The sequence below is a fragment of the Zootoca vivipara genome, chromosome 12 (assembly GCF_963506605.1).
Source record: "Zootoca vivipara chromosome 12, rZooViv1.1, whole genome shotgun sequence".
Classification (NCBI taxonomy): domain Eukaryota; kingdom Metazoa; phylum Chordata; class Lepidosauria; order Squamata; family Lacertidae; genus Zootoca; species Zootoca vivipara.
The window spans coordinates 40,181,744-40,196,727 of NC_083287.1; the positions used below are offsets into that span (position 1 = coordinate 40,181,744).

General features: G+C 42.4%; 1 protein-coding gene across 6 annotated transcripts in view; it reads left to right on the top strand.

Annotated features, from left to right (window-relative positions):
• Nucleotides 1-14,984, top strand: part of SVIL (supervillin) — a 153,924-nt gene that overhangs the window by 54,399 nt on the left and 84,541 nt on the right. The window contains exon 2 of one of the 6 annotated variants that reach the window (XM_060280868.1): nucleotides 419-535. The exons of the other annotated variants lie outside the window; for them this stretch is intronic. The gene's annotated coding sequence lies outside the window, so the exon portion shown is untranslated. The remainder of the gene's footprint in view (nucleotides 1-418; nucleotides 536-14,984) is intronic. 6 annotated transcript variants of the gene reach the window in all.

Here is a 14,984-nt window from a genome sequence, read left to right on the forward strand (position 1 = left end):
GCATGGCCATTAAAGCACAACAAAATTCATTTTACTATTGAAACAGCTTGATTGTGAAGAACTTTGGACCGCAAACGTGGAAAACTCATGTGTGTAGCAGTTTATTCCCATAGCCATAAGGAGGACCAAAGCTTTAAAAGAAGTCAACACATTTAAGATCCTTCATAGCGTGATCTTTCTAATCTACCGGTTTTGCTATTTGCTATCCCGTTTTGCTGATTGAATTTGCCATCCAAGTAAATGGGAAGAATTAAGGAATGTGAGCATTTCTTCCATTCAGTTTCCATTGTCGTTTGCCTCATTTGCCAACTTTATATGTACAAACTGCTAATAGCTGATGTTAATTATAATTATTGATGAGATGCCGCTTTGGGAGTGTACCAGTGTAGTAGGATCTCTCTGACTACTCATCTTCCAGAAGCATTGCTGGTGATGAAGAAACCTTTCTTTAAGCTTCTACATTTCCTTCCTGAGAAAGATTCCACCCTCTTGTCAGACCGAAAGGCATAATTTCTTCCTCTAACAGAAGTAGTAGGTAAGCGCTTTCTTAAAAACACTATTTCAAGAAATAAAACAATTGCATGGCTGTGCTTAAAAGCTGTTTGATGGAGAGATTTTGTTTTCATTCATAACTTCAGTGAGGAGAATGTATTCCAGCTGAAATTTGCTGTGAGCAAATAAGAATGCAACCCAGCTTTATATTAGAAAAAATTAAAATAGAACATGGAGAAATATCAAGCTTAAATCTTTTCTGAAATAAAAGTTTGCAGGGCTCACTTTCCTACTTGAATGTTGTATTTACTCTGTTAAATAGTCATGCAGCTTGAGTCTAAAATGAAGAGGATAGAATTTTGGTGCAAATATTCTTTATTTACAAGATTTCTTACACATTCTTTACCATAAGGTCCCAGGGAGGATTAAAACAATATAAACGTAATATAATATACAATGCAACACAATATAAAATTATAAAAGCAATTAATTATCACAACTGTGAAATAAAACCATTCCAAATAGAACAGTATGCATTCAACAAAAGATAAGGGTCCCACAAAATGAAATACCTTTAACTGTTCATGGCCAGGATGCAAAGATGTTGATACAAACCTTGGCTATGAATCATCTGCCCTGGGTGCCACTAATCACAATTCCTACCTGAGATTTGGAGACTGCTCATCCAAAGCTGTGGCATAACCAAGAGTGATTCAGGCAGCAAGCCTGCAGATTTTTTATTTTATTTTGCTGTAAACATTATGTGTCCCACCAGCTACAAATGAGAGCTGGTGGTTTCACAACCTGTAAGACTGCAGATGGTGACAGCAGTCACGAAATTAAAAGACGCCTGCTTCTTGGGAGAAAAGCAATGACAAACCTAGACAGCATCTTAAAAAGCAGAGACATCACCTTGCCGACAAAGGTCCGTATAGTTAAAGCTATGGTTTTCCCAGTAGTGATGTATGGAAGTGAGAGCTGGACCATAAAGAAGGCTGATCGCCGAAGAATTGATGCTTTTGAATTATGGTGCTGGAGGAGACTCTTGAGAGTCCCATGGACTGCTAGAAGATCAAACCTATCCATTCTTAAGGAAATCAGCCCTGAGTGCTCCCTGGAAGGACAGATTGTGAAGCTGAGGCTCCAATACTTTGGCCACCTCATGAGAAGAGAAGAATCCTTGGAAAAGACCCTTATGTTGGGAAAGATTGAGGGCAGCAGGAGAAGGGGACGACAGAGGACGAGATGGTTGGACAGTGTTCTCGAAGCTACGAACATGAGTTTGACCAAACTGCGGGAGGCAGTGCAAGACAGGAGTGCCTGGCGTGCTGTGGTCCATGGGGTCACGAAGAGTCGGACACGACTAAACGACTAAACAACAACAAGGCCGAGGGGTGTGGAACCTGTGACCCTCCAGCTGTTGTTGCATTTCTACTCTGACTGGCCTTAACCCGCATGGCTGATGGCCAGGGATGATGAGGGTTGGAATACATCAACATTTGGGACTCAGCTAGGTGGGTAAAGAAAAAGCATTTTATATGCATTGTATATTCATTATAGAGAAGTTTGGTGGAAGATATAGCAAATGCCTCTTCTTCTTCGTTGGTGATCACTCGTAGCCGAGTAAGATTGTCTTCCATAAACACGGTTTTAACAATGGGTCCGTAAGTGACTGTGGAGGCCAATTCTGGACCAACATGTCCTTCCACAGTGGGGACATTGGTTTCCAAGCGGGAGTTGATCACGGTGTGGATTTGCCAAGCGTGCCTTCCTCTTAGCACGTTTCTCCCTTGCGTCCTGAGATCGAGTTTCTTCAAAGCCCATGACACCTTTGGTAAAGGCTGTTCTCCAACTGGAGCGCTCGCAGGCCAGTGTTTCCCAGTTGTCAGTGTTTATACTACATTTTTTGAGATTTGCCTTGAGACAGTCTTTAAACCTCTTTTGTTGACCACCAGCATTACGCTTTCCATTTTTAAGTTTGGAATAGAGTAGTTGCTTTGGAAGATGATCATCAGGCATCCGCACAACATGACCAGTCCAACGAAGTTGATGTTGAAGAATCATTGCTTCAACACTGGTGATCTTTGCTTCTTCCAGTACACTGATATTAGCATAGCATTTGGTGTACAATATCAGTGTACAGCAAGTGCTATGCTGCATTTGTTGATCATACTATAGATTTAAACAGTCTGCTTTCTTAAAAGTGTGGATCTTACAATACAATAATGTTTGCTATGTTGGGGGGATCTCCTATGATGTCCACCATGATGGAGCATAAAATAACACAAGGCAGATTATGCCGTACCATTTGCTGTGTTGCTGTTTGATAAAGTAGAGCAGCCAGTGGATTAATGCTGTTTTCTGGAAATAGAAATGATTTGGCTGCCACATGAATTATTCAGTTTGTATCTTTTGATTACGGATGGAAACGTAAAACTTATTCATGATGTTACTAAAACAGCTTGTGTTATTGAACTTCACAGAATAACGTGTCACAGACTTTATATAGACGCTGCAGTTGTGCTGGCTCCTGGCTTTTGAGTATGTGGAGGAGCAGCCTGGATATGTCAAAACAATTGATGGAGCGAAGCTTAAGACTTCAAATGCAAAGAATTGGGGGGGGGAAGGGGCCAAGGCTTCCAAGGACTAGTCTTGAGAATGCTGCTGTTGATTTAACCGGGGAAACATGGAAGAGAGTGAAACAGGAGTAGATAAGCAAAGTGCTTGGAGGAGTGGGTTACATTAGTCCTATTAGCATGCTAAATATCCTGACTTCCAGCAGGGGGATTAAGAGGCACATTATATAGAGCTCTTATTTCAGCTGCTGATGTTAAATTTGTGCAGGTGACCCAGATGGAAAGATCAGGTGCAGAGTAGTGAAATACTGATAATGTTAGATTAAATCTGCATTGTACATTTATTGGAGGATCTGCCCATATCAATGAGAAGGGAAAAAAATGTGTTTGCCATTTAACAGATTCTGGAATTGTTATGGTACCAGCAGACTGTTACCAGATACTTAAAGGTAAAAGGTAAAGGGACCCCTGACCATTAGGTCCAGTCGTGACCGACTCTGGGGTTGCGTGCTCATCTCGCATTATTGGCCGAGGGAGCCGGCGTATAGCTTCCAGGTCATGTGGCCAGCATGACAAAGCCGCTTCTGGCAAACCAGAGCAGCACATGGAAACGCCGTTTACCTTCCCTCTGTAGCGGTTCATTTTTATCTACTTGCATTTTGATGTGCTTTCGAACTGCTAGGTTGGCAGGAGCTGGGACCGAGCAACGGGAGCTCACCCCGTCACAGGGATTCGAACCGCTGACCTTCTGATCAGCAAGCCCTAGGCTCAGTGGTTTAGCCCACAGCGCCACCTGGGTCCCCACCAGATACTTATAGAACATTTTAAATGCTGAGGGACTAGAGAAGTAACGAGAAGTTGTGAACAAAAAAAAGCATTACACAGTCGAGCATGAATATTGTTGTATCTTAAAGTTGTTGGGAAGCTCAAGGTTGGGTTGGATGTTTGTCCACAGAGTGACAGCCTACACGGAGTGCAGCAGCCAGTCTCAGGAATGAATGTGCCTGATAATTGCACAAAGAAAAATGGGCACTAGACTTTTATATGTATAAATATGCATGTGACCACTGTGTTTCTCATTTTTCTTGATTCCTTTTGGAAGTGGGGAGATAGAAATTGGGTGACTCACACCTGTGGACAAGTACAAATGGCTAAGATCAAACAGCTAGGTCGCACGTGACTTGTGTACAGTGGTAGTAAGTGCACGAAATCCAATGATCCATCTCTACAATCTAGGCTGTCAGTGCTTCAAAAAATAAGGCACTTAATTGACTATCCTTCCAGTTCACTCATGAAGTAATCCAAGAGTGTATTTGGGTCCAGTGGCAGCTAGTTGCAGTAGCTGGCAGGTTGTGGGCTGGTTTGTAGCATCTGTAGCATCTGCTTCATGAGATTTTGCACAGTTGAGTATTACAGCAGAAGTGGGCAGGAAGCAACACAACTTGCCCTGTTTGCATCATTATTTAATTAATGAACCATCTCGCAGTGTAGGAGCATGTAGTGCTGTATTGTCAGGCAGACAAACAAAATAGTGTAATGGTGTTATCAACAGGGAAAAAAAGCTTCCTGTATTTCGATCTTCAACCTAACCGAGATGGGAAGATCACCAGTCTATACATCTTGAGAATTTTGCAGTGTTTTATTACCTTTAGCAAAAGTGTATCTGATTTATCTCCCTGCTAGCTCAGCTTGTGTGCACCCTTTTGGGGTGGGGGCAGGATATAGGGGGAGTAAAAAGCTGATCTGTTAAGGAACATTTCATTTTCTTCATATAATATTTATAGGAGTGTTCGTGAGGAGCTTTCCTTTCATAAATGCTGGAGCAAGGCTTGGTCTGCTTGTCACCAGCCCAGCTGAACTCTCTCCTCCAGCCATGTAAAGCAGGCTATTGTACTAGGGTCTCAGTAAACATCCTGGGTTTTGCCACCTGCCTGGAATGTCAAAAGAGAGATAACTGTCACACACCTGTCATGGCTGGTGGATCTGTGTCTGGAAAGTCACCTTTTGCACTGTGATTGATCATTTGCACTACCAGCTCTTGGCAGTATGAAATGTTGTTGTGGTTGTCTCTCATTTGAGAGGAAACTCAAGCTTGAGTTTGATAGAAGTTTGTTGCAACTCCCGGTTTAAGCAGTGAATTAAAACAGTTAGTAGGAAAGGAGGAAGCAGTTATGTGTGAGAGATTCAAAAGAGAACAAAACTGAATGCTGCCTGATACTCAGAAAGCTTATTTTACATGTGGCGTAAATTACCTTTCGAAGCAAACTGAAGCAATCATTGGCTCTGAGATTGGAAGGAATCTGAGCAACTGACTGTCCCATTTTCTTCTTCTAGAGTGAGTAATTTAAGACACATTATAAACACAGATTAAGTTGCTTCAGTAGTCTGTGCAGTTAAAAGAGAGAGTAGGAAAAAAGTGACATTGTGGTTTGGAGAGGTAAGCCCTACAAAAATTTAAAGCAATCCAAAATGTTTCTTTAGACTAAAGGTTGTGTTTAGATTTAACATTCCAAGTAGTTAAGGTTTTAGCCACTGTGGGTAGAGGGCACTGAGACATGGACACAAAAATTCACAATTCCCTCTGATTAATTAAGCAAATACAGCATTTGTCACACTTACAAAATAATGGTTTCTGCTGCTGCTATCCAGTTAAAATCTAGCTGGGAGCAGCTGATCAGTGTCTCTGCATGATTAGGACACATAGCAGATGTTAAATTGTCTGTCAGAGAAGATTTACTGCTTATTTTATACTCTCTTACCCTCCAACATGTTGAGTCCCAGAACTAGGTTCTGTGTCTTCCCAGCTGTGCTTCCACGGAAGTCATGTGACCCGCACAAAACCACAGAGCCCCAAAGATGTGCTTTATCCAGGGTGAGGTCTTGGCGCAAAATTATGCAATATCACAGTGCCCAAAATTACCACCTTGCTCTGGTGGGGAAAAAGGGATGTCCTGTTTTTTTCTGGGACACTTGTGGGGTATGTACTGTACTCTAACTTGCCCAGAGAACCTCTTGCAAAGAAAACCATCCCAGAAGTAAAGTTGGCCAGAATGGCATTTGGTTGAACAAAACATCTGTGCAGACATCTGCATTTGCTGTTATAAAGAACAGTCTTCAAACATCCATTGTTGAGACAAATTTTGTTTTGTTTGGCCTTTGTCAAAAGTTAGCTTGTAAGAGGACCACCAAGGCATAAAGCATGAAATGTCATTTAAAAATGCTTTTATAGTGCATTTATTTTTTTGTACACATGATTCATGAGTCTAAAAGCATGCTAGTCAATATCCACATTAAGTCTGCAATAGGTTTGCCTTCTTTGTTTTGTTTGTTTGTAAAATGGTGCAGATCAGTGGGGAGATGGAAAAAGGCACCATCGTGAAAGTGCTTGCTGGGGGGCAAATTGCAACCCACTGCTAAAGACCTTCCTTCTTGCCCCCAAGGTTTTCAGTGGTGAGTTGCTTTGTGTTCCTGCCTAAACTTCTTTGGACTATAGCCTTTTTCTGACTTCCTGTTCACATCAAGGGAAACATCAAAATTGTGTGTGGGATATACATATATCTCACAAATTTTAATGTTTTTTAAGGAAATTGTGTATGCGCAGAACCCCATCACCTAAATTCTACAATCTAGATTTCCAACTGGAGTTTAAAAAGGCAGGGGTCAGTTTTGCAAAACAATTGCAGAAAGGAACTGTTTTATTCCTTGCCACCCTTCTCATGAGTTCCATTTCTTGGTTTGCTGCCTCTGCCTGTTCCCATTTGCTTTCTTATCTCTGCAAGCCTTTTCTGATTTCTCCACAGCACCAATCTTACTACCTGTTCCCTTTCCTGGACTGCATCTCTGACAAATTGTTCCACATTGTCTTTCATTTGGGTAGCTTAGCCTGACTTTGCAAAGAGATTGTAGAAATATCCCCAGTGTCAGGCACAGACATGTAGAGGAAGTGCCATAGCTCAGTGATAGAGCTGCTGCTCTGTGTGTTGAAGGTCCTTGGTTCAATCCCTGGCATCTCCAGGAAGGGCTAGGAGAGGCCTGGGAGAGCTGCAGCCAGTCAGTGTAGAGCAAACTAAGGCCTGGGGGCCAGATCCGGCCCAATCACCTAAATCTGGCCTGCGGACGGTCCGGGAATCAGTGTGTTTTTACATGAGTAGAATGTGTGCTTTTGTTTAAAATGCATCTCTGGGTTATTTGTGGGGCATAGGAATTCACCCCCTTCCCAAAAAAATAGTCCAGCCCCCCACAAGATTTGAGGGACAGTGGACTGGCCCCCTGCTGAAAAAGTTTGCTGACCCCTGGTGTAGAGAGTACTGTGCTGGATAGACCAAATTGGTCATAAGCCAGCTTCCTATTTTCCAAAGAATAAGAAGTATTTATGAAGAAATGAGTTCCCTAGGCTTAAGGCTGATTTTCTGTTGCTTTCACATTGTTTTAAAACATATTGTACAGATATTTCTGTTATTTTCGTCTTTAAATCAATCTGAATTGTGCAAAGCACTCTGGTCCCATGCTACCGTAGCACGAGGAGGTGAGACATGAGCATCCCACACAACAAGAAAGTAACTGCCACATAAATGGGGGTGGGGTGGGGTCTAGAAAGGTCCCTGGGGTGCTCCCCAAAAGCCTTGGTGGGGAAAAAGAATTCCTTGATTGAGAGGGATTTCAGAGAGTAAGCAAGGGCAGTCAGCTGAATAACAGTATCTTAATTAATCTCTTAATTCAGCCTGACCACTGGATGATTATTTTTCTTCTTCTTGGCTGCTTGGAACATTGCAATGGGCAAGCCGCCATATTTCCCAGGTCAAGCTGTTTTTATGATAAGTGCAGAGACTTGTTTTGCTCTGCTCTCTTTTCTACAAAATTGGAGGATAATGTGCTTATGTTTAAAGCAAAACATGTCCGTTTTGTATATTATGGGAAGCAGAAGCACATGGCTGTGCTCTTGACGCCAATTGAAGATTTCATTCATTTTGCCAAGCCATTGCCCTCTTGCTTGTGGCCAGTACTCATTTATGAAAACAGCTAGGCGCACAGATGGCTCTTACTTGTTTCCTAATAAAGGCACAGCTAAAAAGAGTTCCATTAACCATCTGGAGTGTAAGGAGTTGCGCAGGGAAAGGACCTCAATTTGTGAGCTGAATGGAGGTGATTTTCCAGTTGTAAGCTCAGCGGTGGTTCTTATGTAAATTACAAAACCAAGAAATTTTGAAAGTTTCAAAAGGCAGTCTTCTGTATATAGCTGAAGAGCCCATTTTTGTAGTCCTTGAGGTGGCCTTTGCTACAACACTGAAATTGCATTCTTTGAAATGGCATTTTAAGTGCTGAATGTTGAAGAGAACGTTCATATTCTAGAGCTTCTCTAGTGATAAGAAAGGCTTGGCTCCTAAGCAAGAAAGCTGGCATACATTTGAATGAAAAGCCTATGTCTGGGCCCATTTTCATTTTTCATAGAATCATAGAGTTGGAAGAGACCACAAGGGCCATCCAGTCCAACCCCCTGACGAGCAGGAAACACCATCAAAGCATTCTTGACATATGCCTGTCAAGCCTCTGCTTAAAGACCTCCAAAGAAGGAGACTCCACCACACTCCACATTCTTGACTCCACATCACACATCTTGGATGTGTCCAAGCTGCCTAAATTTGGTACAGATTATACTGAGGACTGAGCAATGTGGTAGATTTGCATGTGCAAGGAAATTTTAATGTTGGGGTTTATTCAAATGCATGATACCCCATGAGCATGGTATATTGCTACTTTTCATAAACAAACTTTTCCTTGACGCGCTAGTTTTCTAAGTGCCTCTTTCCCATGTTAGCTTTCTAAGTGAAGGGGTGTGTGTGTGTGTGTGTGTGTGTGTGTGTGTGTGTAGCCAGGCTAGCGTAATGTCATGGAGGTCATATATCTCTCATGAAGCTCCTAAATGCAAAGATAAAACAGCCTGTTGCTGTTGTTTAGTCGTTTGGCCTGAGAAACCCCAAAAGACTGAAACAGACAAAACAAAAACTTTGCTGCTGAAACCACAAAGAACTATAGCTTCATTCTCACACATGCAAGAGATAATGACGCAAATCTCACTTGAACCACTTTGGGCTGCAGATGCAAGCTCATATGACACTGTGGTGTGTGTGTGTGTGTGTGTGTACGTGTACGTGCAGTATGTACACACACAGTGTGTCATATGAGTTTACATCTTCAGCCTAAAGTGGTACAAGTTAGATGTAGGTCATTTGTTGCATGTGTGAGAGCGAAGCCATTGTTCCTCATGATTTGAGCAACAAAGTTTTTGTTTTGTTTGTTTTAATCTTTTCAGGTTTTTTCCAGGCTGTATTGTTTTCTGCACTTAGAAGCTTCCTGAGAGAGATTCAACCTCCTTCATATTAATGCTACCTGTCTGCCCAATGCCTGCATGCCTAGTCCCACAAGAGTACCTGTCAGGATAAACTATGCTTCCTGAAAAGATATTTTAGCCCCCCCCCCTCAACCCCAGGGCTGCCTCCAAGATTTGGGGGGACTGATAGATCGCTTCAGCTGCTAGTGGGCTCTGGAGAAGTGAGCTGGTTCTCGACTAGATGGCTGAATGTAGCCACCTTTTCCGTTTCCCAGAATGTGACAGTGATTCCACTTCAGAGACCTAGAATTGTGAGAAATTAAAAAGTGTGGCTAGATCCAGCTGCCTGGTGCTGGCCAGAGTACTGGGGCAGAACATTTATTTGAAGGGCACCCAGTGCAGCCATCAGCAGGCAGGCCCTGCTAGAATAGCTGCGCTCTAGTAGATTCAAAGAGCTGATACCAGCCTTGTTTGCTTTTTAGACAAACCTGAACCTGCGTGAAAACAACTGTGGAAGCCACACTGTCAGCTACACTAGTACAGATGGATATAATAAGGTGTCTTAAGACATTTCTGCACCTACTCTTCAAAAATTGTGTAGCAATTAGCCTGAGACTTCTGCTGGTTGCTGTTGTAGACCATAGCTGGCTAGGTAGATAAAGGAGATGACGTAGCATAATTCAGATTCATGTATTCAACTGTGGTAGGGGGTTTAAATTACTGTGACGCAACACTGTCACTCATTTCTTTAATGAGTTTCGAAGTGGTTAAAATGCTGCCTCCTGTTTAGAACAGACGTTGTGCAAAAGCACGCTTTGCTGTTGACATTTTCTGATATGTAAACAAGTACAGCTTCTCTCTCAAAAGTTTACAAGCATAACTAAACTAATTGTATTGAACATTAAGAGAGCTCAGAAAGCAAGGGATTTAAAACTATAAACTTCTGACTAACATTCAGATGGGTAAATATACACTTTCTAGAGTTTTAAAAGCAGCATAAGGATTTTGGCAAAGAGATGTCTAAGGGGTGGGTGGGAATCCTGCTGGTGAAAATAGCTCTGTTTCCCCACCTGCAATTACCCTCTTTAAAAAGACTTGTGTCAGATCTCCAAACTAGTATTTGAACACAGGGGAGTTTGGGGTCGGGGGAATTTGGAGGCCTCCCGAGAAGTAAAGTTTGAGAGGGAAGAAGCAAGATGCTGGTGTGCTGGAGCACCTGCCCCCTTGAATTTTGGCTGACAAATCAGATCATTCTACACTTCAAGTACATGCATGTATCATGGGGTAAATTGGTATATATCTTGCTGAATAAGAAGCTTCTGAAATATTGGAGCTTTGGAAGCAAAAACATTTGAGAACAATAAATTTGACTGCTGTGTTTCTTTTTGAATAATTGTCTGGGGCAAAAGAAATACATAAATGGGCTGTGAATACGTTTACACACACACACACACACACACGGGTTGTGGAGTGAAGTTAGAGCATGAGAACTTCAGGATCTTAGGGACTCAGCCAGTGCTCCATTTCTGACCCTAGAATGATGAGGATTTTAGGCTGTTGGGGCAGCCATATGCTACATGAAAGTCTTGGCATGTCACCTACTCAAAGAGTCCCATGGAGTTTATTATTGCATTCCTCTTGATAAGTTACAACTAATTGAAATAGGCCTTGGCAGAAAAGCCAAATCCAAATGGGATTATTTGCACACATGGTAAATCACTTAAATATGGCTTTATTGTCCAAAGATGAGAATGAAATGGAAGCATCTGTCCAATAAAATTATTTGAGTGAGATCATTCCTCTTCAATCATCCACCTCAGTTTTTCTGGATCTAATTATGTAAAAAAATGCAGAAGCTCCCTTTCCCCAGAAATTCTTTGGGTTCTTTGTAGCACAGTCCTAATTGTAATGGACCGTTGACTTTTCAGAATATGATCTAGGGATTAATGAGTGCAGTATCCCAGGACAGGAGCTTAGCTGCAATGAAGAAATGCCCCAAGGGGGTGTCATTAGTTTCATTTCCACCCTCTCCTTCTTCCATGGTACTCAAGGCTATGTAACTGGAGTTCCCAGGCATTCTCCAATCCACATAGAGACTATACTTGCTTAATTTCAAGGTTGCTGCATCATGAGCTTTCACAGGCTCCGTCCAATAAGAGTTCAGTCATGAAAGTCACTTTCAAGAGCAGAAGAAATAGGTTCTCTATAATAATCCACATGCTGATGATGGTACTTGAGCCCAGAATGTTAAATGGGGTTTTCCCAACTCAGGCACACTTCAATCAGTTTTACGAGTTACTCAGAAAATAGCCTGCGGTTAGGAATGATGTCATTGTCATGTGTGATTAATAGAACTCACCTAGGTCACCTGAATAAAGTCTGTAATGTGTGTAGACTTTATTTGGTTAATTTGGTGTTTGTTTGTGTGGGAGGCTATGCCAAATTTTGGATTTGTAGCTTTGCAGCTATTTTTTATTCTATGATATGCATTGATTTTTATAACCTGCATATGGGTTTCCTGGCAGTGGCTTTTTTCTTAATAACATAGGAAGCTGCCTTAAGGTAAAGGTAAAGGGACCCCTGACCATTAGGTCCAGTCGTGACCGACTCTGGGGTTGCGGCGCTCATATCACATTATTGGCCGAGGGAGCTGGCGTACAGCTTCCAGGTCATGTGGCCAGCATGACAAAGCCACTTCCGGCGAACCAGAGCAGCACACGGAAACACGGTTTGCCTTCCCGCTATAACGGTACCTATTGATCTACTTGCACTTTGACGTGCTTTCAAACTGCTAGGTTGACAGGAGCTGGCTGTCCGAGTTCCTTGGGTAGGAGTCTGCTTCCATCATCTACTACCCAATCTTTTTAGACAGGGAAGCCAGGGATTGAACTGGGATTCTTCTTCATGCAAAATATAGGTTCTGTCACTGAATTGTGGTTTGTCCCCTGATAATTTATTATAAATTTATACAGCCCACCCTTTAGAAACCTCTTTGGTATCACTGAACACACACACACAAAAAAACTTCTATCATTTCTCATCCCTCCTTTTTTCTCTAAAATCTACCGTATGTTTGTTCAACTTTGTTTTCTTTGTTCCTCTTCATAGGATATGCCTGGCTGCTAGTTGATTGCACTATGCCAGCGTAAATTCTTGACATGAATGAGTTTTCGTGGCTGTGTGTCATGTGCTGTGCTTAGAGTTCCGCTGTTTTTGGCCCAAAAAGATATTCCAAAGACCAACATGTTTGAAAAGCAAGGATGCGACTAGGAATGGGAACAACAGTCTCTGCTACCAAATACTTTTTGCTGGGGTTTGTTGCTCTGGCCTTGCAGTGTTGCAAAGGCATTTTAGACTTGCAAATCTTCTTTTGATCTGTATTCCTAAATTAATTGGCTCAAACTGTCTCATTGTGTGAGTATTTGCATTTACACAACAGGAAAGTCTGTTTCAAATTACTTCAGCTAATGGGAAGAGCTTGTTTCTTTGCTCAAGCCAAATATATTGTAAAGGTAAAGGTAAAGGGGCCCCTGACCATCAGGTCCAGTCGTGTCCGACTCTGGGGTTGCGGCGCTCATCTCGCTCTATAGGCCTAGGGAGCCGGCGTTTGTCCGCAGACAGCTTCCGGGTCATGTGGCCAGCATGACAAAGCTGCTTCTGGCGAACCAGAGCAGCGCACGGAAACGCCGTTTACCTTCCCGCCGGAGCGGTCCCTATTTATCTACTTGCAGTTTGAGATGCTTTCGAATTGCTAGGTTGGCAGGAGCTGGGACCGAGCAACGGGAGCTCACCCCGTTGCAGGGATTCGAACCGCCGACCTTCTGATCAGCAAGCCCTAGACTCTGTGGTTTAACCCACAGAGCCACAAAGCCCAATTAAGCATTGTAGAGTCAAGTAAAGGATGGCCCTTGGAGATTGGCTATATATGTGGGGACATAGCCTTGTACAAGGGGACACAGATTTGAATAAATATGCCAGGGTCCCCAAGCCAAGGCCCAGGGGCCGGATGCGGCCCAATTGCCTTCTAAATCCAGCCCGTGGATGGTCCGGGAATCAGCAAGTTTTTACATGAGTAGAATGTGTCCTTTTAAAAAAAAATGCATCTCTGGGTTGTTTGTGGGGCCTGTCTGGTGTTTTTACATGAGTAGAATGTGTCCTTTTATTTAAAATGCATCTCTGGGTTATTTGTGGGGCATGAGAATTCATTCATTCATTCAAAATATAGTCTGGCCCCCCACAAGGTCTGAGGGACAGTGGACCGGCCCCCTGCTGAAAAAGTTTGCTGACCCCTGAAATATGCCTTAAACCAGGTTGAGGATGAATGGGTGCCCGTTTTCCCATTCTGTCTGTATTTCACAGTTGTGTGTGATATTTATACATAGAATCATAGAACCGTATAGTTGGAAGGGACCCCGAGGGCCATCTAGTCCAACCCCCTGCAATGCAAGAATCCTACCCACAACCATCTCTGGGTGGGATCAAACCACCAACCTTCTGGTTAATATGTTTGTGAATATTTGATTTCTTTTTTTTCATTTGCATCCTTGGTTTTGTATTTAAAAACACCTGAATGCTTCAGACCAGGAAACTGCTAAAACTTCACTTTTATAGAGGTGGATGCAATTGCTGATGATCAATTAAGCAAGGGTATTTCATTAGCAGCACCTATCTGCTACTTAGCATATTAATTCCTATGGAAGCAGTAAGGGTATACTTAGCTTTTCACACATGACTTCTCCTTTTTGCCTTTATTTTTGTTAAGTAAATCATGGCGCAGTAATATGTCATGTGTTGTTATTCATCTGAGGTTGTATTTACCTAATTTTAAGACCTATTAAGGAGCAGATTGTTATTATGTAAAACCACAGAATTCAAAGAGGGTGTACTTTCTTTTTCCCATGACTGTATGTCCTGCTCAAGAACCAGACTCCTAAAGACTAGCATAAAAAATTACAACTAAATGAGGTTGTTTAGTTGCTTCTATTAACACCCAAAATGAAAGATGGACCTTTGCTCTTAGGAGCTTGCTATTTAAAATGTTGCATTTTAGTCACATTTGAGACCAGGGGCAGTCAGAGGGCTGAGGGTGATGGAGAAGGCCCTCCCTTTTCATGCAAGGAATTGCATTTATGAGGTTCTACATTCAGCCTCTGACCTAATCAGTTAAACTTAAAAGATACTGTGTCAGTGGAAATGAAGAGGACCTTTGTCATCCTGGAAAGTTGCTACCAGTCAAGAGCACACGATTAAGCAGAATGCAGCAGCTCATGTAATTGCAAGTGGATTGTACATTCTTAACCAGGCATCCCCAAACTGCGGCTCTCCAGATGTTTTGGCCTACAACTCCCATGATCCCTAGGTAAGAGGACCAGTGGTCAGGGATGATGGGAATTGTAGTCCAAAACATCTATTTAGTAGGTTTGAAATATCTGCACTGAACTCTTGGAATAAGGTTGAGAGTAAATGATAAGAGGGAGGTTTGCAGACCCTTTTCTCAACAGCACATTCTATTCATAAGCCAGCCAGCCCTAACAGTGATGGGATGAGCATGAACTTCATTAGAAGCAAAGGACATGCAGTCACCTTAC